The sequence below is a fragment of the Lepidochelys olivacea genome (genome assembly GCF_965140295.1).
Source record: "Lepidochelys olivacea isolate rLepOli2 genome assembly, chromosome: 4".
NCBI lineage: Eukaryota > Metazoa > Chordata > Testudines > Cheloniidae > Lepidochelys > Lepidochelys olivacea.
The window spans coordinates 27,745,500-27,770,428 of record NC_140414.1 but is presented as its reverse complement, the minus strand read 5'-3'; the positions used below and the strand labels follow the sequence as shown (position 1 = coordinate 27,770,428).

The following is a 24,929-nucleotide window of genomic DNA, read 5'->3' as shown; positions in this document are numbered from 1 at the left end:
TAAGTCACATACAAATGAGACACTACTTTCTGAAAATGTTGTCTCCTTTTTTTCATAGTACAAGGACAGCTCTTGTAAACAAACTCATAATGACTGCAAAATTAAGAAAATAATGAGAAGAGCGTGGATACTATTTATGGTCATTTAGGGTATGTCTACACTGCAATTAGACTCCTGCGACTGGCCCATACCAGCTGACTTGGGCTAAAGGGGTCAGGTGAAGGGGCTGCTTAACTATGATGTAGATGTTGCAACTCGGGCTGCAGCCCGAACTCTGGGACCCTCAGACCTCGCAGGGTCTTAGAGCCTGTGCTCCAGCCCAAGCTCAAATGTCTACACTAGCAATTATGCAGCCCCTTAGCCCGATTCCCATAAGTCCAGGTCAGCTGGCATGGGCCAGCCACAGGATTTTAATTGCAGTATACACATATCCCCTGAGAAATATTTGTGTAGTTATATGAATATATGGCTACAGGTTAGTGAAACAGGAAAATACAGTCATTTCATGTACTGTACATCTCTTCTAACGTTCTTCAACTTGTGCTGTAATGAAGTAATGAAGTTTTGTTGTAACACCTGAAATTTCCTTTCAAATCGTGGGCCACGTCACCACTATAATTTTACAGCAGTATAACTACATGAAAAAATCCACACACCCCACCCCAAAGGTCATTGTGATAGCAACCTAGCCCCTGATGTAGACAGTGCTATGTTGACAGGAAGACTTCCGTTGGCATAGCTATCACCTTTCACAGAGGTAGATTAACTACGCCACTTCACTGAAGCATTTTATGTGTAGACCTTGCCCTTGATGTTTAACAAGTAGCTCAGATATTTACTACTAGTTATGCTTGGCTCAGGTCAATCCTTGTTGGTTTATGTACACCCAGAAGATAATGTATTACCAGAGGAATATATTGTCTTTTCTTCTCAAGAACAATGAGAATTACTAATGTCTCAAGTTTCTCTTAATTCAGGTGATTAACTTTATTAATACAGAACTTTTAATTCCCCTATTTAATCATGCAAATGGCCAGGAGTCATTAACATCTGACAGCTGTTCAATAACCTGTGTGAAAGGAGTTAGTGGCCTCAGTCCAGCTCTCAGTAGAAATGTATCCACCAAAACAAAAACCACCACAAAGGGTACTAATCAGCATCATAGCTGGGATAATTGAATCATCATTAACTGGTCATAGAGAGTGAAATACACTCTCACTGCCAGAGATGGATCCTCCAAGGAAACACTAAACCATATCTGTGGGACAGTACTAGGCAAGCTTATGCTGCCAAATATGATCTAACTAGTCTGAGGATAAAAAAAGGTCTACCGTTGACAAATACTAGATTCACTATAAACAGTTTTTAATATTAGAAAAGAGGCAGAATGAGGTTAGCATTGCTCAACAAAAAAATATGCTCTCTTGATACAAGAAACCAGGAGGTCTTTTGATGAAACTAATAGCAAGTACTACATATTTAGAAGACATAAAGGAAAATTTTCAAACAATGTGTAGCTGAACTAGGAGATGTTGTGCAGGGGATCAGAGCCAAATAAGAGGTGCAGGATTTAAAAGAGCTGGATAATTAAAAGCATTGCACATGATGCATGCTAAGCTATGAATAATCAAGTATCATAATTTGGGACACATACTGATTGCCAAGAGGTCAGGAAAGAATCCTTCAACCGCAGTATCCACACAACAGGCTAAGCGTACTATATTGATTGAAACTTTCCCCTGAAACATCATGCATGGGCCACTGCCGAAGACAGGCCACGGAAGTATAGGGAACAGTGTTTGAATCCAGCCTGGAAAATCCTATGTGCCTGTTTATTACAGAATGCAGCAAAGAGTGTTTGTAATTACACTGGCTAGCACAATGGGACCCCAACAATCCCAGACTGTGACCCCCTCGGAGTCCACCACAATACAAGTATTGATAATACAGCCTCTTCCCTAATTTTTGCCCCCTAATCATGATAAGACTCAGGAAATGGCCTTAATATTTGAGCCTATTAAATATATATATAATTAAAGATAGGTAAGAGCTGAAATACCCCAGGCTGCTAACCACTGATTATTCAACACAGCAACTCAAATTGATGTTCAGAGCTTAACAAATACCACTGAAAATGAGAGATTTTTGCTACTCACTAAAGTGATCAGTCCATTTATATATGTATACTTTCTGTGATGTTCACCACTTTCCTTCCACATAAAGCTTTGCCCCCATCTCTTTGCCTCCATCTCTTTGCCTCTTATTAAATTCCCCTCTTTTATAGTCTCTGTGGGGGCAATATATGCTTGCCTGGCCAAAATTCTCTATACAGTTACCAGTAAAAGAAACCTGCAAACCTAATAAATGCTGAATAGCATGAGAACAAGACGCAGAGACATCACGCTAGGGCTACCATATGTCCGGGTTTTCCGAGATATTTTCTCTTTTTTTGATCCTCCACCCTCTTTCCAGGTGAATTTTTCAAATAAGAGGTAATATCTGGGATTTTTGCAGAGCAGACATGGCAGCTCAGAAAGGAGCTGGCTCCGTGTCCCAACTGGTCCCTTTCCAGCAGCCACAGCTGCCAGATCCTGCCGACTCAGGCCCAAGCTCCCAGCCCTGAGAAGGGGGCGAGGCAGGGAAGAGCTGACCGACAGCTGGCTCTGCGTCCTGGGCCTGCCACCATAACAGAGAGTGACACTGTCCCCCACCTTGAGAGTGAGGCCATGGGTACTCCTCAGCACCCCCAGGTACCCCTTGAAATATACATACATCCCCCCAACACCCATCAAAAAATCCCTCCAGCACCCTTTAACTGTCTGCCCCCACCATTCCCCCTCACCCTCCCAGTAGTGTCCTCTTTTTGGGAACCTGAAAAATGGTAACCCTTCATCACACTACCCTTCACATTTACTTTGATTACACCTACCCTGTGGAAGGTTGGTCTGAAATGTGGGTGTCATAAATATAAAGGGAAGGGTAAACCCCTTTGAAATCCCTCCTGGCCAGGGGAAAGCTCCTCTCACCTGTAAAGGGTTAAGAAGCTAAAGGTAACCTCGCTGGCACCTGACCAAAATGACCAATGAGGAGACAAGATACTTTCAAAAGCTGGGAGGAGGGAGAGAAACAAAGGGTCTGTGTCTGTCTGTAGTCGTCTTGGCCGGGGACAGAACAGGAATGGAGTCTTAGAACTTTTAGTAAGTAATCTAGCTAGGTATGTGTTAGATTATGATTTCTTTAAATGGCTGAGAAAAGAATTGTGCTGAATAGAATAACTATTTCTGTCTGTGTATCTTTTTTGTAACTTAAGGTTTTGCCTAGAGGGGTTCTCTATGTTTTTGAATCTAATTACCCTGTAAGATATCTACCATCCTGATTTTACAGGGGGGATTTCTTTATTTCTATTTACTTCTATTTTTTTATTAAAAGTCTTCTTGTAAAACACTGAATGCTTTTTCATTGTTCTCAGATCCAAGGGTCTGGGTCTGTAGTCACCTAGGCAAATTGGTGAGGCTTTTTACCAAACCTTGTCCAGGAAGTGGGGTGCAAGGTTTTGGGAAGTATTTTGGGGGGAAGGACGCGTCCAAACAGCTCTTCCCCAGTAACCAGTATTAGTTTGGTGGTGGTAGCGGCCAGTCCAAGGATAACGGGTGTAATATTTTGTACCTTGGGGAAGTTTTGACCTAAGCTGGTAAAGATAAGCTTAGGAGGTTTTTCATGCAGGTCCCCACATCTGTACCCTAGAGTTCAGAGTGGGGGAGGAACCTTGACAGTGGGGGACGCACTTCCAAAACCATTTTGGTTCCCTTCTTAATGCACTTCTTTTTGTGAAGTGAGGAATGGAAGCATGAAGGGATTTTAATGGGCTAAGCTTTCTGTTATTCCAAAATAATTTGGAAGTGTTACCCTTCCTCTCTGACGAAGGGGATTCTTTATTTTAAAAATGTTTAATGATCAAGTACAGAACACATGGACACTAATCTCCACGTGTACGGCGAAGGAAAGATTTGTTGCACAAGTGCAGGTACTCCATTTAGCTGTCTGATGAAAAGTAAATGCAAGGAAATATATTGCTGCAGATCAGTAGCAGCACCTGGCAGGGTTCCTGCCCTTTTTTCAAGATGCACAGGATAAAGATTCATCCTGGTCCTCCCCACTTGTATGGTCACTTAGGGTTACAGGAGAAAGAAACTTTCCTGAGGCATATGGGAAAGGGGTTAAATTGGTATAGAGACAAAGAGATGTGTCTCTAACATTTGATTGATGTTATTTTACAATTGAGAAACAGACTGCAATCATATAATTAAAAACTCTATTGTCATGCAGATGCTTGAGAAAGAAGAGTTGAGGTTGCGTGCACCAAGAGAGAAGTTATAAATAACAAAATAATATGAATGATAGCCCTTAAATTTATACCACGTTAGTGTGTACTTGAAGAAAGACCAGTAGGGACTCTGCCACTTTGTTATTAGTATAGTTAGAAGGAATTGTATGAATAATTGCTACGGTTTCTACCACCAATAGGATACAGGATACACAGGCAGAATGATATAGGATCACTGTTCCTAAAATACAGATCGGGAGCTACTGCATTTTTTTTCACTTGAATTATTCAATTATTGAGGAGTAGAAATGAAGAAGCGTTGGGAGGGGGGAGCATTTAAAAGAAGCAACCCTGGCGACCAGGAGCTGTTGGTATTAGAGTAATTTTATAAAAGATGAGATTGTGATCCCAAGCGTCTCTGAATTCTGGCAACCCTGATAAGAACTGTGGTTAATTTATCCAAGAAGCACTTTGTTGATTAACATTTCTTTAATTAAAAGAAAAGCTATGCTAATTCAATCTGTCTCTTGTTAGTTCTTTTCACCAAAGAAAACCTCAACTCTATAACTAAAATGTTAAATCACAGTCTTAAATAACATGGTGAACCTCAAAAGTTTTGGATTTTCATTTGTATAGACCAGGGGTGGCCAAACATACTGACCCTCTGAGTCGCATATGACAATCTTCAGAAGTTCGAGAGCCAGGGCACACCGACCAGGGCTCGGGGCTTCAGCACCGCAGGAGGTACCTGCTGGGGCTTGGGTCCTCAGCCTTGCTCTTGCTGAATCCCAGAGCACCAGCAGGTGCACTTCGTGGGGCTGACGCCTCAAGACCCCCAACCCTATTGGGCAGAAGCCCCTATCCCGCCATCCCACTGCAAAGCCAGGGTCCCAAGCTCCCCTCCGCCCCAGCCTGGTAGGTGGAGAATGGGGTGGAGGGGTCCACAAGCCACACTTTAACTGTAAAAGAGCTGCATACGGCTCGCGAGCCACGGTTTGGCGACACTTGGTATAGACACTCAGAATGTTGGTCCTTCTCTAGATCTCTTGCACAATGGGGCTGGAAGTCCTTGTCAGAACAAACTCTCTCCCAAATTCTCTAATTCTGGTTTCAGATTGAGACACAAAGAAAAAAAAACAAACAAACCCAAGACCTTTACAGCAATATTTTGACACCTGACCTTGCAGTCTTCCCCAAAGTGCGGGGAGTGGGGGGCTGGGGGGGGAGTTGTGGGGGGGAGTTAGAAAAAAAATTAGAAATCTCAGAAAATCTCCACTTCTGATCTGCATTTTGAAGGACAATGTCTGTGTGTTCTTATTCTAGTGAACTTGTTAATATTATTTTAAAATTCTCTGAGTTTCTTGCACACCACTGCATTGCGGTATACAAGAGAGAGGTTTGAGGGCCACTTCAGGGAGCGTGATGTCCGGAAAGGGCACCACAACATCAAGGTATGCCTTTTCAATGTGCTCAGCATTTTTAAGGTTCATAGAATCATAGAATATCAGGATTGGAAGGGACCCCAGAAGGTCATCTAGTCCAACCCCCTGCTCGAAGCAGGACCAATTCCCAGTTAAATCATCCCAGCCAGGGCTTTGTCAAGCCTGACCTTAAAAACCTCTAAGGAAGGAGATTCCACCACCTCCCTAGGCAACGCATTCCAGTGTTTCACCACCCTCTTAGAGAAAAAGTTTTTCCTAATATCCAATCTAAACCTCCCCCACTGCAACTTGAGACCATTACTCCTCGTTCTGTCATCTGCTACCCTTGAGAACAGTCTAGAGCCATCCTCTTTGGAACCCCCATTCAGGTAGTTGAAAGCAGCTATCAAATCCCCCCTCATTCTTCTCTTCTGCAGGCTAAACAATCCCAGCTCCCTCAGCCTCTCCTCATAAGTCATGTGTTCTAGACACCTAATCATTTTTGTTGCCCTTCGCTGGACTCTCTCCAATTTATCCACATCCTTCTTGTAGTGTGGGGCCCAAAACTGGACACAGTACTCCAGATGAGGCCTCACCAATGTCGAATAGAGGGGAACGATCACGTCCCTCGATCTGCTCGCTGTGCCCCTACTTATACATCCCAAAATGCCATTGGCCTTCTTGGCAACAAGGGCACACTGCTGACTCATATCCAGCTTCTCATCCACTGTCACTCCTAGGTCCTTTTCCGCAGAACTGCTGCCTAGCCATTCGGTCCCTAGTCTGTAGCGGTGCATTGGATTCTTCCATCCTAAGTGCAGGACCCTGCACTTATCCTTATTGAACCTCATCAGATTTCTTTTGGCCCAATCCTCCAATTTGTCTAGGTCCTTCTGTATCCTATCCCTCCCCTCCAGCGTATCTACCACTCCTCCCAGTTTAGTATCATCCGCAAATTTGCTGAGAGTGCAATCCACACCATCCTCCAGATCATTTATGAAGATATTGAACAAAACCGGCCCCAGGACCGACCCTTGGGGCACTCCACTTGATACCAGCTGCCAACTAGACATGGAGCCATTGATCACTACCCGTTGAGCCCGACACTCTAGCCAGCTTTCTACCCACCTTATAGTGCATTCATCCAGCCCATACTTCCTTAACTTGCTGACAAGAATACTGTGGGAGACCGTGTCAAAAGCTTTGCTAAAGTCAAGAAACAATACATCCACTGCTTTCCCTTCATCCACAGAACCAGTAATCTCATCATAAAAGGCGATTAGATTAGTCAGGCATGACCTTCCCTTGGTGAATCCATGCTGGCTGTTCCTGATCACTTTCCTCTCATGCAAGTGCATCAGGATTGATTCTTTGAGGACCTGCTCCATGATTTTTCCAGGGACTGAGGTGAGGCTGACTGGCCTGTAGTTCCCAGGATCCTCCTTCTTCCCTTTTTTAAAGATTGGCACTACATTAGCCTTTTTCCAGTCATCCGGGACTGGATCTGGTTCCGGATCACTTTGATTTAAAAGTCAATTTTACAAAGCTTGCACTCCCCTTTATAATTCCGTTTTGATTTTTCAAATCTTGATCCTATTTTGTGACTACAAACAACTGATCCTCTTCACCCATTCCTTAGATTCCTGAGTGGCCAGATCTGTTTTGTTTTTTTTTTTCATAAATGCTGAGATGCCACCTACCCTAAGCACTTTGGCAAAATCCCAGTACAATTTCAATTCAACTGTCCCTTTCTCAGCCCTGGACACACAACAAAATCTCTCTGTTGTACTCTGTATCATTAAGCGTTAAAGCCCTGGGAGCTGATGCTTAAAACTGTGTGAAAGGTCACCACACTTGGGGATGAATACACATTTTACCAGCCTACTTATGTAAGTAAAGAATATGCTGTACATTCCCTGCTGCTAAAGACTAGATTTGATTTAGGCCTTGGGAAAAAAAGGAAATAAATATATATCCGTATCATTACTAGTTCTATGCTTACTCGAGCCCCTCTTACCCCTCAGATCACTCCTACATTTCAGAAAATCAGCCGAATGAATGCCTAGGAGAATGGAACTATATGCCCATAGTGCCCAAAGGGTTAGTTGTAATAATTCTGCAATAAAACCGCAGGGCCAAGTCTTAAACACAGCGTAGTCACAATCAGAAAAATTGTAATAGCTACAATTAGAGGTCCATTACTGGCAAATGAATTACATCCTATCAGCTTCATGTGTTTTCCACCTTTTTCGTAGTAGTCATAAAGGCTGCACTTGTATCTCCTTTGTGTTATCTAGATTGGAGCCCAAGTGAGAAGATTATGCAACTCCACATTAATCAGAAAAGATGGCATTTTTATGACATGCTAGCAGTTCTGTAAAATCTCTGCCACCCTTGGAATTCATGGATGTCCAACAGGCTATCCAATAACACAGTGGCTTGTGGCAATCCATTTGCTGAAAAGCATATCTGAATCTAGGTTCCTAAAGTCTGCACCATATGTACATGAAGTGAAATTAAAGTGAATATAAAATTAAATTGACAAGGTGATAGTAAAACAAGTGTTTCTTCTTAGTATAACATTACTTTTAACAAAGTTTTAAACGTACTTCACTTCTTCCCGCTCACCCCCAACCAGAACATTTAACAACATGTTGTTACAACACTTTGTAAGAGAAGAAAACATAGTTGGAACGTATTAGCATAATAAGATACAGAGTGTCATTTAAAGAAAAAAGCACTGGTTCTTCAACTTTGTGTTGCTTAATACACCAAAAGTGCCGACAGAACACATTTCAACAACACGTTGGGCCAGATTGTACTTCAGTAATGGACAGCAGTATAAAACTCCAAGATCATAGTTCACTGAAGTCAGTGGAGCTATGACAAGTTTCACCATCTGAGAATCTATTTTATTTTATGATGCTACTCTTTCAATATGGTAACCCTATCAGGAAATGTTATAAATTTAGAAGGCCAAATAAATGGGAATCTCATCCTGGCATTTGAAGAAATGGTGTTTGAAAATTAAGTACAAATTGTGTTTTCCAGCTGTAACTCTTTAATGACGCCGACAATGTACTTTAAGTATACCTATTCATACTTGAGACTGCTTCTCAGACTTGGACTTTCTTATCTATAGTATTTGTTCTGCGGTACTAGAACAATTTTAAGAAGTTCAAACAGTTTACATATGAATTGACAAATTCCCATTCAGTGTAGAAAATAAAACTGTGTTCTGCATATGTGTAAGGAGTCAAAGTCTGGCCGCACGTGCATGCTGTATTCCCACTGACTTAAGTGCAAGTTGCTGCAAAACACCTGAAGACAGAATTTGGCCCAAAGACACTGAGGTGAAACGTTTTTTGTGTCACCCACTAGTCCTGCCCCTGAATTTATGAAGATGTAAAATGATGACCCAGTTTACTTCATCTAGGGTTGCTACCTTCCTAATTGTTGGTAACCAGAACCCTGAGGCCCCGCCCCCTGCCCCCTCTCTTCCCCCAGGTCCAGCTCCCTCTCTTCCCCCAAAGGCCCAGCCTCCATCTCTCGCTCCTCTGCCTCCCTTCCCCCATCACTCACTGGATCATCTCAAGGAGCCTGCCTGTAGGTAGGAGGCAGCCCTGACTGAGAAGGGGATGGGGCAGATTAATGACCTGGTGGCCTGCCTCGCAGTAACCTCATTTTTGATTCGGGTGCCATTTAGGGTTGCCAGGTCCACGAAAACTAGGCACCTGGCAACCCTCAATGGCACCCGGACATAGAAGCCAAAAACCAGACTGTCCTCGTAAAAAGTGGACGGGTGGCAACCCTAATTTAATCTATGGTAATTCTATGGCCCCATTCCATTAATGTAATGTCTGGGTGCCTCACAACGCCCCTGTTCTTTTATGCCCAAGTTCTTTTATGCCCATTTGTACAGAGCAGGAACTGAGGAACAGCGAGATGCTGTTATTATTTGTATTACCATAGCACCTAGGAACTTCAAGGTACGTCTACACTTACAGCAGCGTGCAGAGTACAGACACTGCACACCCAGCCAGCATGGGTATAAGTAATAGTGTAGACGGTGAGGCACAGCTTAGGCAACTAAAGTAGAGTGCCTTACATGCCTGAATCCTAACATACACATGGCTCTCTACATGCCCAAGCAGGGCCTCCCACATCTACACTGCTAATTTTAGCAGCCTCGCGTCTTGCTGCTTCCCCGCTGTGAGGGGCTTTCATTGCTGCATGTGGCTACACATCACAATGACAAGTGTGAATGTAGCCTGCTTTCATTGTGGCATGGTGCTACACGTGTATTGCCTGAACTCTGCAAACCATCATAAGTGTAGACAAGGCTTCTGTCATGAACCAGCCACCAGCTGTGCTAAGCTCTGTACAAATGCAGAACAAGGAGACCATCTCTGTGTCCTAGTGACGTGCCAAAGATCCCAAAAGAAATCTTTGGTAGTGCACTGAACTGAACCCAAGACCTACCGAGTCCCAAGCTAGCCTCCTAACCACAAGACCACTGGGTGACATTTTAACAGGGTCGTTGGGGTTTTTAGGTTTGTTTTTTTTACATTTTCAGCTTTAGTCTCATAGAAACATCAAAACAAATGTTTTTTGTAAATCTTTCTAAAATATCATCTTACAATAATAAATATCTATCAAGCACTCACCATATGTGCTTCATTTTAGGGTAAATTAATTTGCTAGCACTTAAATAATATAGCAAGCTTTTTGTATTCATTTCTGAATGTGTATCTTTTTTAAATTAAACCTATTACAAAATAAACTATGAACTAATCCCCAAATTTTGTATGTAACTATTGCTTACAAGCCACAATTTAAATAAGTAAATCAGTATTTATACTGCGTTTGTTACATGTCTTCATAGCCAGGTTGGATATCAAATTAAATTTCTGCTTAAGTATTTAATACTCTAGTTTGTTAGCCTTGCTTACACGAAAAAAGCCAGCATATTGTGATGATGCATCACATGGCAATAAGTCACCAGAACAGAGAAATACTAACCTCCAATTCAAAATGATATCAAGATTCATAGATATAATAAGAGATCTTGATGGATATGTGACAGGCACATGAAAAACAGGACCATCCTTCAAATTTCAAGACTTTACGTATGGTGTTAAGTTTGTCTCAACTAATTAACTGGATGAGTTTGTTAACTTAGGCCTGGTCTACACTCAAAACATACACCAAGATAGCCGTGTCAGTCAGGGGTATGAAAAACCACACCCTACTGACGTAGCTACACCGAGAGAAGAGTCTTCTGATGGCACAGCTAACATCGTTGGTGGAGGTGGTGTTCCTACACTGACAGAAAAACTCCTTCTGTCAGTGAACACTATGGGTATGTCTGAGTTTCTGAGTTTCACTGCAAAAAGCCATTGGCAAGTGTAAAAGCTCCCATGGTTTTTTGTGCAAAAAAGGGACTTTTTCTGCTTTAAATGGCAAGTGTAGACATGGCCCTTAATCTACACTAGGGGGCTATGCCAGCAAAGGCTATGTCTTACACTAAGAGCCTAAAATAAGGCTGTACACATGAAACATCTCCGTTTCAAAGCTGTCCTGGAAAAGAGGCCCAGTTTCAAACATTCACATGTTAAATTGATTTTGAACTGATTAACCATGCCATAATTTGTGCTACTTACATAAACAATCATGCACTCAATGGGTTAGATGTGAGACACCAGATTCTGGCTGCTCACATGAGGCTGCACAATAGGTGCTAGGCATAGGGGCAGGTGAGGACCAGGCAGCCATTTTCTCCACTGGATCACCTGTCCACAGAATAGTCAAAATTCTGGTGCTACCTGAGTGTAAAGTGCAGAGGGATGTGTTAATGCTGTCAGGAATTTAGCTGTTTCAAAGCTGGAAGCGAAGGCAGTCCATGCAGCATCCTTTAAAAGGAGGTAGTAGGTGCATGCCCAAGCACGCCTAGAGATATTCACACTCAAGCACTCCTGGAGATATTTTGAATGCCTATGGCACGTGCCCTGGTGCTATGTACGTCTGCACCCCTTCCCATGGTGCTATACATTTGTTGGCTTTTATAATTTTAGTCCAAATTTTAAGAAGCATCTGTAAGAGTCCCTCATGGCAATTAATGTTGTTTTAAGACCTATTTTTCTCTTTTAAATTATTGGGCCAATTCACAGACTATCCTTGTAAAGTATGGACAGAGTTCTACTCTGTTACACCATTGTGGGCTCACTGCTGATTTGAATGGAATTAGTTGGGATGCACACAGATATAACAGTGCAATATGGCCCCCTTAGTCTAAGGGAAAAAATCTCCTGGAATGGAGTGTGAAATCTCTAGAAAACCGTCTCGCGCAGGTGAAATGTGAGTGCCAAGACATTTGCACATCCAGTTTTCACAATCAAAGAAAGATCTCTGCAAAAACCATTATGCTAGTTCAGTAAAAAGTGTAAGTGTAGCAATCTGTCATGCAACGACAGATAGCTATTCATTTTTTCCATTCCATATTTGGGCACATATGAGTGCAGTACACAAAACTTAGCATTAAACCATCAAGACATCATCTTTAAATAATATTCATGACTGTAAGATATTATGATTAGCGGTTTGGTTCTGAAGGAGTGCAGCACTCATGCTTTTCAACTGACAATACGGGGTGGTTGGGGAGGGAGCAACACCCTTGCTAGCTTTCATCAACCAATTATTATGCAGGAAGATGTCACCCTTAAATGTTTTTGACACTGCTGTTTGTGACTTGTTTTGTGACCTGGACATTACTAAAAAGCATATTCACAAACGAGTGAAACGTTACTACATTAGACTACTGATCTGAGCCTCAACTATCATGTCTAATTCTGCCAAATTGCAGTACGTGTCATAATTCTATGGTGCAATTTATCCATTAGCAAATAACAGAACCTCCCTCATTGCACATAGGACTTCAGGTCAGGCTCAAGATACAGTCTGAATAAAAAAATCCATTTATTCACAGAGAGGTTAAAGATGGTAATCAGCTAAATCCACCTTCCACTGAGAAAATTTATTAATATATTAGAAAAGTCTGAGAAATATGTATAATATATACTGTGCTTGTTTAGTCATTTAGACATCACTGCCTTTAAGATAATCCTATCATGGTAACTAAGAACAGGAATGCGGTCAGGTGGGTGGGATCTTGGCTTTGTTGCTAACTTGACATCAAAATAACACCTTCAGCATCCCTGGGAAGACAGTGCCGTTGACAGAAGAGCTTTATAATGGAACAGGGAGTTGTGGTCAAGTTGATGGCAGATACATGGCATGGTTTCCTGTCTCCACAGGAGTTTGGCAAGGCTGCATTGATTGATTGATGGATAAACTTGAGGAGGCAACTGTTGGCGGTATTGAGTGGAACACCATCATGCTTTGAAAGCTCAAATACTCCAGTGACACTAAATCAGTGCAACTGATGGCGGATTTGGTCAGACAAGAAGCAGAGCTCACTGATCTGGGTATTAATATAGATAAAACTAGGTCCCTGGCCATTGCCATCAAGGAGCTCCAGATTACCACTAGCCCAGTATTTACCTCTCTGTATGGGACATGGAACAGCTGGCAACTGTCAAATACTTTGGTAGCATCATAAACCGTGCTAGATGATGCTCAAAGATGTGGACACTTGTAAAGCCACAGCTGTGGCCATGTTTTGGGCATTTCAGAGGCTTCTTTGAGGATGTAGTGACATCAAGCTTGCTACAAAGCTGCAGATCTATATTATGCCAACTATATAGTATGGAAATGAAACTAGACTGACATTTTCTGTTCTTATCTTCATCAGTTGTTCCATATCAAGTGGCAGGACAATATCAGAAATGAAGATATTCAAAGCTAAGCCCAATTGCCTCCATCAACACTGGTTCTGTTTTGGCACCTTTCCTGGTATGGACAGACTATTAGACTAGAAGACCAACAAATTCCAAAGCATGTGTACCATGGCCGGTGATCACGTGGGCATCAAAAACTTAGGTGGCTCCATAAGATTGCCACTGATGGATGTAAACTGAGTATCCAGACAGACCACCATAAGAACCTAGTCCAGAGATCAATGCCGGTGGTGTTCGATCTGCAAGAAGGCCACATTCCTTTAGAATTTGCCATGGCAATAATCATAACACCACAATAAAAGTAACTTAAAAACAACAGGAGAAGCTACCCCTTGCAATATTTCCCATAATTTATCAGAAACATCTCCTGTTGTAAGTAAAAGGAAAAACATATAGTATGGGAACCCTTGGCAACCACTGACTTTTAATCATCTTCGCAACTCACTGTCCTGGAGTTTCCCCTCATAGTGTGATATGCCATATCCATAACTCTGCCTCAGCTATTCCTCAGGACTTCAGTGGTCTGGCATCCTGGTAACTTGGTTTTCAAGCCAGGCCACACTCTAGTCCCACCTATTAGCCAGGATGGGCAGGAATGGTGTCCCTAGCCTCTGTTTGCCAGAAGCTGGAACTGGGTGACAGGGCATGGATCACTTGATGATAACCTGTCTGTTCATTCCCTTTGGGGCACCTGCCATTGGCCACTGTCAGAGGACAGGATACTGGGCTTGATGGACCTTTGGACTGACCCAGTATGGCCATTCTTATGTTCTTCCAGGGTACTAACATGCTTCCTCAAACAATGTTCACCAAATGGCAAAAGAAATGTGTAATAAACTCACAATTTTCTGCCCCTCCTGAGCTACTCTTCATAGAAGCATAGGGTTGGAAGAGACCTCAGGAGGTTATCTAGTCCAACCCCCTGCTCAAAGCAGGACCAACCCCAGCTAAACTATTCCAGCCAGAGCTTTGTCAAGTCAGGCCTTAAAAACTTCAAAGGATGGAGATTCCACCAGCTCCCCAGGTAACCCATTCCAGTGCTTCACCAACCGAGACCTCCCCACTGCAACTTGAGACCATTACCTCTTGTTCGGTCACCTGCCACCACTGAGAACAACCGAGCTCCATCCTCTTTGGAAACCCCCTGCAAGTAGTTGAAGGCTGCTATCTAGTCCCCGCTCAGTCAGTCCCCAGCCTGGAGCAGTACTTGGGATTCTTCCATCCTAAGTGCAGGACTCTGCACTTGTCAGCTCCAACACATATTAAAAGAAAGTCCACATTGCAGAAGAACCCCAAACATGCAGCTCTGTTCCAAAGAAATGTAAAACGTGTTATTGAAAATGTCAGCCTAAGCCTGTAGCCACCCCCAAGCAATTCTGATGTGGTAACCCGAAACAATGCAATCCTGCTGCCTTCCTTTAAAGAACATGAAAAAATTCATAACAAGGATTTTCCTTGTCATCAGGGCAGAGAGCCTGGATGTTACTCTTTCAGTAGAAACAGGAATGGTAGTTTTATTTCTGTTTCATGATCTTACTTAGTTTCTATGCGGACTATGTGATGCCTTGGAGAAAAAGAGGAGGGAAAGCAGGAGAGACTGCCTTATGCAGTGGCATGTTATACAGAAGAGTATAAAAGCCTCTGCAAAGCTTTTCTTTAGGCCCAATACAATCCCCTGAAGGAATGACTGCTCTAACAACATTATCCTGTGCTGTCACTCACCACAGGTATGTCTGTCAAAACTCAGCAGCAGGCATATTCTGGAAGCACAGTATCTCGGACTCAACTACCAAAAGACATTCTCAACTGAGGGCAGGTCTACATTACCACTTAAGTTGATCTAAATTACCTCACTTAGGGGTGTGAAATAGCCCTCCCCTGAGTAACACAAGTTTTGCACTGGGCACACTGGTGCTATGTCGGCAGGAGACACTCTCCTGCCGACATAGCTTCCGCTTCTCGCTGAGGTAGAGCAATTATGCTGTCGGCATACCGTGTCTTCATCAGATGTGCTACAGAGGCGCAATTGCACCAATGCAGCTGTGCCCATGTAGCGCTGTAGTGTAGACTTGCCCTCGGTTAAAATATTGATTTAGAGAGAACAAGTATGCATTTGTTGTTGTTTATATGGAATATATGCTATCACAAGATTTTGTTTAATCAATTAATACTAAATACCCCTCCTAACAATACAGTTTTGCAAGAGAAATCACTGAATAAAACAAAACAATCTTCAGATCTCCCCTTCTTTCGCAAATTTTAAAAACAAAAACACACTAGGGAAAGCTCCAAAATAAATATTTTTGTTTGGTTATTGGGAGAGAGAAAGGGCTGACACTACAAGGCTCTTTGAAAAGCTGTTTGCTTATGCATTGATGTCTGCTGGAGGCACCAGGGGCATATGTCATGCTCATAGAAAGGAACTAATATGATTGTAAACTGACCTAGGGGGCTTATCACATACAGAACCACAGACTCTGTGGACTTTAATGATGATGCAAAATACTGGTTAGTCCCTAATGCAGCACATTTACCAGACACATTCATTATTTATTCACTCTTGCACAAGTCCTACACCATCTACTAGAAATCTGCACTGGAAATTGAAACTATTGGACCAATGAAACATATAGGAATGGTTGTGTGGCTGCCCAAGGAATAACTCTTCCATAGTTATAATAAAAAGGCAACAATGGATTTTACATCTTGCCCTTTCTGAGATGAGTGGTTTTCACTTTTGACTCTTTGCTGTTTAGAAGTTTTGTACCTATCTTAACTTCAGAAATTTGATCAAGCACTATGTTCAATACCTATATGTGTCTCTTGAGAAATTACAGGTGCATTGTACTGATAGGTGATGCTGACTTTTTCCTGGTTAAAAAAAACCCAAAACATTAAAAATGTACAAAATCCCAGCTTTTAGTATTATTCAGTACACTTTCATGAACATACGTTCAACCAAACCATTCTTTTGTGAAGCCTAACCAGCACAGACCTAGAAGGATGGACAATTTCACCTACACCTCTAAGGCTTGTGTTTGAACTAGTGGAAGATCTTGCTGGAGGGCTAGACACCTTGAGAAGAGAGCTGAGGTCTGTGTGGTCACCCCTTAAAATATCTGGGCGTGGACTACATGGATCTTGCATCCAGACATGTAGAAGTAAGCAGGTGCTGCCCACTTACTCCTCTCCAACCTCAGAGTAGAGAGGGAGGGAGGGGAATGGGCAGAAGATTGGCTAAACATGCCTACTCTCAGGCAGCACAGGGGGCAAAGAGGGGATGTCAAAATGTACTAATGGTACAAGACCCACACACACTCCTGGAGTGAGAGAGAAGCAGGCAGGAATTATGACTCAAGTGAGTTTCTGAGGCGCCATGAAATTCCTGGAATGGAATAATTTACACAACTTTCCTTGCTTGGCTCAAAGTCACAACCTAGCCCCTGGACTCTTGGAGATGACTGTGACCAGTCACTCATTAAATCTATGTGTCTGAGTGAAGTTCATCTTGTTGATTTCAGACCAATCCTCTAATCTGCCAAGGTAGCTTTGAATTCTAATCCTATCCTCCACAGTGCCTGCTGCCCCTCCCACCTTGGTGTCATCTGCACATTTTATCAGCATACTCTCTGCTTTCAAGTCATTAATGGAAATTTTGAATGGTACTGGACACAGAATTGACCCCTGTGGAACCCCTTTAGATAAGTCCTCCCAGTTTAACAGCGAACCATGGATAATTACTCTTTGAGTATGGTCTTTCAACCATTTGTGAACCCGCTGTGACAGATAAAGATTTTGGAGGAGATTGCTCTGAGAGATTTTATTGCATTAAATGTAGGTCACATTGTGGGCCAAGGATTTATGGGGGAGGGTGACCACAGCCCTCTAGAAATTAACAACAGTTATGGCTGAGGGTGGTTAGGCAAATTCATTCAGGCTGGAACACCTCCAGAGAAATATACCTACCTTGATAGGCTAGAATATACCAGTTCAAACTGGATTCTCCAGAGACCACCGCACAAAGGAAGGACTTTTGGATAATAGCCTGAATTAAAACTGATTCAGGGCCTTCTGTCTGATCCAGCAAATGGACAGGACCTTCTGTTGAAGGAGAGGAGGCCCAATCTTTCCTGGGAAAGGGTTGCACCCCTGCTCAAGTCAGGAAGTGTGATCTCTGGTAAGCTTATTAGCATTCATGCAGGGTTTTTTTTATTGTTTTTAAGATGTTTTCTCTGTATTGCTATCACCTTAAGAATAAAGGTGCTTGCTTAGAAAGAACTGTGTGATAACTTATAACTGTAGGTAATTATGCTATGTATAGCCTCCAAAGAGAAAGCAAAGCACACAGCTGGGGATGTCACAATGTAATCAGAATGGTGAAGCCTGGAAAAACCCCTGATATATGAGAGAGAGAGAGAGAGAGACATGTGGGTTTCCACCCAAGAGAGGTGATGACTACAGAGCTGGGAGCCTAAAAGTGGGTGTCTGTGCTGGGCCATGGAAGCAGGATACAGATGCAGTTGCCCTGAACAATGACACCCATTTTATAGTAATTTCATCTAGACTACATTTCCCTAGTTTGTTTATGAGAATGTCATGTGGGTCTGTTTCATAAGCCTTACTAAAATCAAGATACATCATATCTACTGCTGTCCCCCTATCCATTAGGCCAGTAACCCTGTCAAAAAAGGAAATCAGGTTGGTTTGGCATGACTTTTCCTTGACAAACCTATACTGGCTATTCCTTATACCCTTATCCTCTAGGTGCTTACAAAGTGATTGTTGAATAGTTTGTTACAGTATTTTTCCAGATATCAAAGTTAGACTATAATTCCCCAGGTCCTCTTTGTTTCCCTTATTAAAGATAGGTACTATGTTTGCCCTTCTCCGGCACACCAAAAGTACCTGATGCAAATGGCAGGAGCTGACCCCAATTCTCTGTAATAAATAGATGCCAATAAAGCAAAAAGTGTATAAAACTGTAATTCATCCCATCCTAACGTACAGAACAGAAACTTGGCCAGCCACAAGATTTATACACATTTCTGAGAAAAGTAATAATAATTATACTTATAAATTTGCACTCTCCCTCTGAAGGTCTCAAAGCACTTTAGAAACATCAAGACATTAAATCTTAAATTGTGAGGTAGTTATATTCTATCTCCATTTTATAGCTAAGCAAACTGAGGCACATGCAGATTAAGGAATAGGCAAAGCACTGACAAACAATGAGGTAGTCATGATGAGGTAGTCAACTGGTAGTCATGCAAAGTGATCTGGATTGGTTAATAAACTGGCACCAATTCAAATAAAAGATGTTTTAATGCAGCCAAATGCAAAGTCATACAAATAGGTATGTACACATGTAGCTGCCAGTGCAATGTTGTGGCAAAAAGAGTTAATGTGATCCCTGGGTGTCTGAACAGAGAGATAATGAATAGGAGTAGGGAGGTGATTTTATTTCTATATAAGGCACTGATGAGACCGATACTACAATATTGTGTCCAGTTCTGGTGTCCACTTTTTAAAAAGGATATTGAAAAAATTGGAGAGGGTTTAGATAAGAGCCACAACTGATTTGAGTGCTGAGAAAAATGTCTTACAATGTCTATTACAATGATTGACTTAAAGAGCTCAGTCTATTTAGCTGATCAAAAAGAAGATTGAGAGGTGACTTGATTATACTGTGTAAGTCCCTTCACAGGGAGAAAAATCCAGCGATTCAAGGGCTCTTTTATCCAGCAGAGCAAGGCATAACAAGAACCAACGGCTGGAAGCTGAAGCCAGATAAATTCAAATTAGAAATGAGGCACAAATTTTTAACAGTGAGTGTGATTAACCAATGGAACAAACTACTAAGGTAAGTGGTGGATGGATGTGTCTTGATACTTCCAAATGAAGACTGGATATCTTTCTAGAAGATGTGCTTTAGCCAAAGGCAAACAAGTTACTGGGCTCAGTACAGAGGCAGCATGGTGGAATGTAATGGCTTGTGACATAGAGGAGGTCAGAAGAGATGATCTGATGGTTCCTTCTGGTGTTAAGATCTGTGGAAGTGAGGTCATGTCTGCATTGTGTGTTAGCCCACAATAGAGGGGTGTAAATTCTAGAGTGCACTAGCATGTTGTGCACTAACAGGCCTGTGTGGACCCTTCTGGTACAAATTAAAAGTTCTCTAGTGTCCGGTAATTCTAACTTTTAGTGCACACAAGCAGGGTCCATACAGGCCTATTGTTGTGCAACGTGCTAGTATGCACTAGAATTTATACCGGTTTAGTGCAGACTAATACATCGCGTAGACAAGCCCTGATGTGCACAATGGCAGACGCCAAGTCTGTGACCCAGCTGGGTGTAGGATTCAGATTTTGACTCCTAGGCCTGTATTTTAATCACATGACCAACTACAGCAAAGGAAATAACATTAGAATGACATTTTAAAACAAAACATTCTAACAATTTTTCTAAATCAAGTTATTTAAGATTCTTGATACGTTTCCCCTTCCCTCCCTGAAATGTTCAACTAACCTGTTTTATGTACATGCAAAGACAGTAAGGCATAGTGAGGGGGTTACAAAAGTTGTGTGTTACATCTACATTTTAAGCCTGATTCGGTTCTCATTTCCACTTGTTTTCTGTCGGTGTCCCTCCACTGATTTCAATGAACTTACTATTATTTACACTGGTGAAAGCAAAAGAAGAATCACATCCTAAATTGGCAATGTTTTATTTATTAAATATTATTCCCTTATTTCATAGGTCACACTTTCCCAACATATATATGTTTCAGTTAATTTAGTATTGTAAGACTCCCTCTGTTATACATGTAAAGCACATATCTGTGCAGTGTTTTATAACACTTAACATGTAACAAGTGAACACCTACACTGCAAAAATTACAGTAGTTTCTTTTATTTTTTATGGCACATTATTGAAATCACTTACAGGAATCAATACATTACAAGCCAACAAACAAATCAATGTAACGTCTAAATCCAAGTCATTACGATTCATCTAAATCTGTTTAGGTTTCTGTCACTTATGCCAACCGCAGAGCAAGCAGTGAATGAATCCACTGTTTTTCTATTATTGGCAACAGATGATTTCAAGACGCTATGAGAATATCACTTCATAGCTCTACCTTAATATGCACCTATCCTTTTGTTTTTGGCTCTAACAAGGAAAGAGTGACACTTAGTGTCCAGGTAGTTTCAGTACAGCTTCTAACCTTTTGGAACAGAATGTATTCTTTGGGTTTCGCACTCACTCTGTTACTCAGTTGACAGGCATTAATTTGCAGGAATGTCTGAAAACGCACAAGTGTGACAAAACTGAAGAGAAGCGACCTACTTTTCTCAAAAACTTGGGCTGAAAGCACAAGTAAATTGGAAAACAAACTCAAAGCCTGAATTACTGCAGTAGTTAATGATAAGAAGAGGAAGGAATTTAGAATTAGGAGTCAGGAATACCGCATTTTTAATTCTGTCACTGCCACTCACCCAAAACTTGACGTTGGGTAAGTCACTTTACTCCTGTGCATCTGATTTCACTCTGTCTATTTTACGGACCCTCAAGTATACGAATACCAGAGTTACGAACTGACCTGTCTACTGGACACCCTGTGGAAGCGGAAGGAATCAAGCAGGCAGCAACGGAGACCAAAAAAACCCCACCAAATATTGTATTGTGCCCACTGTGCCTGTCTTGCATCTAAAAGGTAGGCACATCTGGGCTGCCTGTCCCTACCCCCACCCCCTACTAACCACGCACAGGGCAGGCACTTACAGGTAGAAGGTAAAGACGCTGAGGTTCACAGGCATAGCTGTGATCCCCCCGAGCGTGTAGAGCAGGAGCAGCGCTGGGGTCTGTGCCGCTTTCCTGTGAGCCACAGGCGCTGTTTCCCTACCCAACCACATTCCTGCCGGAAGGGGAACAAGCTTGCAAGCTCAGCCCATCTGTGGAAGCTGCAAGGAAGCTGCTGGCGCTGGGGAGGGAGCTGCTGCTGGAACCTGGCCTGGAGAGTGAGATGCTAGAGCCCAAGTAGCTGGCTTCACGCTGCACTCTGGAGGAGAAGCTCAGTTTTAAAGGGCCACAGCCTGCACCAGGCACCCACTGACATGGCAGTGCCCCACTGTGCCTCACTCACCACTCTTGCAGCCAGGGGGCTAGGACCAGCTGACCTACCTCACCCACACTTGCCAGGCAGCCACTTACAGGCAGAAGGTGAAGACCCTGAGGTTCACGTGCACAGCTGTGAGCTCCCACTCTGCAGTCCACCCTGAGGAGCATCCCATAACGTCTTGTTCAGAGTTACGAACAACGTCCATTCCCAAGGTCTCCATAACTGAGGTTCCACTGTACTGGGTTAATCATCATGGCATCAAGACACCAACTACCATCAAGTTTCCTTATCTTGAGTAGAGATGGCCTTAGTAATATAACCAAAAGGCATTTTATGAGATGCCAGTAATTTCTGGACAGAGCTTTGAAAATGTGAAGAAGCAGCATTATTATTATTTATTATTTTTTTATTATTATTGGTGGCATACAGAATATTGTCTTGAGAGGAAGGATGCGGTTAAGACACTCGGTTAGGACTCAGGAGGTAAGCGTTACATTCCTGTCTCTTCCTCAGACTCCCTGTGTGATTTTGTGCAACACACTTAATCTATTTGTGCCTTGGCTCTGTGAAAAGAGGTAGCTGACAATCTGGCTCATAAACTGATCGTTTGTACACAAACTGAACTGAACACAGACAAATTTTGTAGGTGCAGAGGAAGATCCTCTAAAAATGTGACCTACCAAGTATAACAATGTTATGCAACTGTAGAACATACGCAGAACTGGAAATAGTAATGTTTAAAAGATACTTATTTTCAAAGTATAAATGACAGACTGAAGAGAAAATGTATACAGCCAAATGCCCGTCTGGAATAAGTGGATGGAACTCCCTTTGAAATCAGTGGAAGTGTCATATTTGGTTAATTAGAAATCAGAAAGACAAAGACTCCTACAGTCAACTCGCAACATCTACAAAATGCAGAATGACATTCATAAATATTAATTTATTGGAGCTGCCAGGGTGAACAGAGCAGGTATTGGCCCAATAATTGTTTAAACAATTATGAACCATTTATAATCCTTAGTTTCATTTTTTCCAGTAAATCTTTCAGTCTATATTTCTGACTGCATTTCTTTAAAGCATTTTGGGATCTGTTCAAGAACAATAGATTCTTATGAAAATAGTGCAAATATCAGTTTGGGCCAGATTTCTAAAGGTATTAAAGTACATAAAGAGCAAAATAAGTGCCTAGTCATATTTTCAAAAGCACCTAACCAGAACTGATTTAGAAGGCACTTAATCTGTTTAGGTATTTTTAGGTATTTTTGACAATCCCAATCTGCTCCTTTAGGTGCCTAAATACCTTTCAACATCTCCCCCTAGTAAATTGCATGTCTACCAGAACGACTACTTACTTCCATATACTTCCTCTACATTTAGGACGTCTGCACCTTTTTATCATTTCTGTCCTGTGCCATTAGCGTGACCCATACAAAATGAAAAACCCAGGTTCCTGAATAATGATTTCTAATAAACTACACAAGAGAACCGTGCAAACTATGTTAAAGTGACCAAATTGCTTCTTGCTAGTTCTACAATGAAGCAAGGAACTACTTCGTTTAAAGACAGATATAGCATACAGAGCACTAACCACACCTTGCAATGCTCACGTTGATCCAAATGGCTGCAAATGTCATCTCCAAAAGCCTGATCCAAAATGCACTGAAACCAATGGAAAGAGGCTTACTGATTGTAGCAGGCTTTGGATCAGGCCTCAAGGACTGCCCTAGTCTGTTAAAAGGAAGCATAATTGCAATCTAATCTGCTTTATGCAGGCTGTTTCTCATTTAGCTGCATTTTGGAGTGCATGACCACAAATTATGTTAGAAGTTATTCAGCAACTCACTACAGACTGGTTCACCAAACCACTTTACATAAGAACATAATTTACTTCAATCTCGGGTGAGCAATTATGAACTTGACTGATTGGAATTTGAAAAGTGAGCCTAAGATTGATACTTGACATTTGTCTAAGGAACAGTAGTTTAACAACAAAAATTTCTTTAAAGTTTTGCCATATTTTAAATCCCAGAAATACCAAATGTATTAATAAAAATAGATTTTTATTTTTCATAAAATCTTAAATATCAGTTTAATGCACTGCACTTAGCCAGCACTTAATGTGATATTCAATATATAAAGCACCTATAAGTGAAAGGAATTGCTGTAACAAATGCATAGCAGTTCTCCTTAAAGACACTTTTCAATTGCCTCAGATAACTAAACAGTATTTAATCTGTATTTTTAGGACTCAGTAAGTACTCTATATACTAAGCATAGGGAACACTGCAAAAGTGAAGTAACTTTTTTCATCAAAAGCAAAATTATGGAATATATAAGAGTGATCTTTTGGTACAATTGTTGTCTTTGACAGACTTTTAAAACATCAGAAGAGCAAAATGTATCAAAATAGCACTAACCCAGTGTGGGATGACATGCATAAAATGTTGCCCCGAAAAAACCTAAATTGATCATATGCCAAGGTATGTTCAGTATCTGTTGAAAGCTAAGGAAGAGACAATGGACTAAAGGAAGAGAATAGACCACTCAGTGAAGATTTCTCATTATGTGTTTAGACAGCTCTCAAAACTTCTGCTTCTATTTATTAATTCACCAGGCTTTGGTTATTATAGGAATACTGTCTAGTTATTTAAAAATTCATAACATTAAGGGCCAGCTGTGATCCACTAAGATCTTGAACACTAAGACCTTGAATACTTGACCGTGGTTTTAATCCGACTCCCACTGACTCCTCTGTATCTGCCTTAATCCAACTGTGCAAGAAATGAGAACAATAACTGTTTAAAGAACTTTGTGATCTACAGATGAAAAAATCCATTATCATCTGACAGTGACATCCTCTAAATTCCAAGTATCTATTTTGACTTTTAGAACCACCAATAGATTTGTTGCTGAGATCTTTTTAATATAAAATAATATATTAAATATTTTGCTGTTGATTACTGTAGAGTCAGCAGAGACTGTACAATTTAACAAAGAGATGATTCCCAGATTGTCCTGTCAATATTAATGATGCCAGGCCACAAACATGAAAGTAAAAGTACGATTATTTATCTTACAATAACTGTGGTTCTTCAAGATGTTCCAGTCAGTGGGGATCCCATTGTAGGGGCCCACGCACCTCATGCACACAAGACTGGATTTTTTTTTTTTAATAGCTGTGTCCACATGTTCTCTGTGCCTCCATG

The 24,929-nt window shown here is 41.6% G+C and overlaps 1 protein-coding gene across 4 annotated transcripts in view; it reads right to left on the bottom strand.

Annotated features, from left to right (window-relative positions):
* The window catches only part of CCSER1 (coiled-coil serine rich protein 1), a 1,064,058-nt gene that overhangs the window by 784,804 nt on the left and 254,325 nt on the right, over nt 1-24,929 (bottom strand). The gene's annotated exons all lie outside the window — the stretch shown is intronic.